Consider the following 1,008-nt stretch of genomic DNA (forward strand, 5'->3'; position numbering starts at 1 on the left):
AAGAATTCAAATTTAGCTAGCCGAGATGCCCGTCGGCTACAGCGCCAAAGGGAGCCGTTTTTTTCTTTCTTTCCCTTCCTGTGAGGCAGCTGTGCCACGGAATGAGGATACGGATGCACACAACACACACACACACACACACACAAACACACACACCTAAGGGAACACGGTAACCTCTTCAAACGTTAACCTGCCCTGAGCGGTACCCATTTATATGGATTCACGCACGAGCGACTGTACAGATGCCGCAGCTGTGAGATTAAATGATCGAATCGCGCGCTTTGTTTTCATAATAAATACTAAACAAGGAAGAAAATGCCTCCTGTAGAACGTGGGGATAACGGCGGTAGCCTACGGTGCTCCCCTAAAAAGGAGGGATGATGATCGGCTGGCGTTGGCTCAGTCGTAGCCTATAGCCTTATGATGAGTGTGACGCAAAAAGATGGGTATCCACCAGTCGGGACCTCGGGCGGGGCACGCGGGGATGCAAGAAGGAGGAGGGAGTGTGTGTGTGTGTGTGTGTGTGTGTGTGAGAGAGAGATAGAGGAGAGAGAGAGACGAGAGAGAGAGAGGAGAGAGATGAATGGGAAACCCGCAGAAACGCGCTGAATGAAAAGGGGGTTGTGTTGCGATACAGTACACCACAAACTGTCAGGGGTGCTGAGTGCTTCTGCTCGCAGAGTTCACCGTGCTTGGCCACATAAGACTGTCCAATCATTTAGGCAGTAACAGCACATTAACAACTTGACATTGTTTATGACATAGACTGCTGGATTAATGAGTGTATTTTTACTACAAAGAAGAGGAGAGCTTTTTAGAATAACCCAACCCCAAGCGCGCTGCTTTGCATAGGACTATACCCTCCACCCGCGCGCTCCACCATCACCCGCCAGCCTGCTCCACTGCGCTCGAGCCTACAGCTGAAGCACCCAGCGCGCGGAACTCCGTGAGATGTTGGGGACTGTGACAGCCATAGCGGCACGGCACGTCACACTTCATCAGACTGAC

Source organism: Clupea harengus, unplaced genomic scaffold, assembly GCF_900700415.2.
Source record: "Clupea harengus unplaced genomic scaffold, Ch_v2.0.2, whole genome shotgun sequence".
In the NCBI taxonomy this organism is placed as follows: Eukaryota; Metazoa; Chordata; class Actinopteri; order Clupeiformes; family Clupeidae; genus Clupea; species Clupea harengus.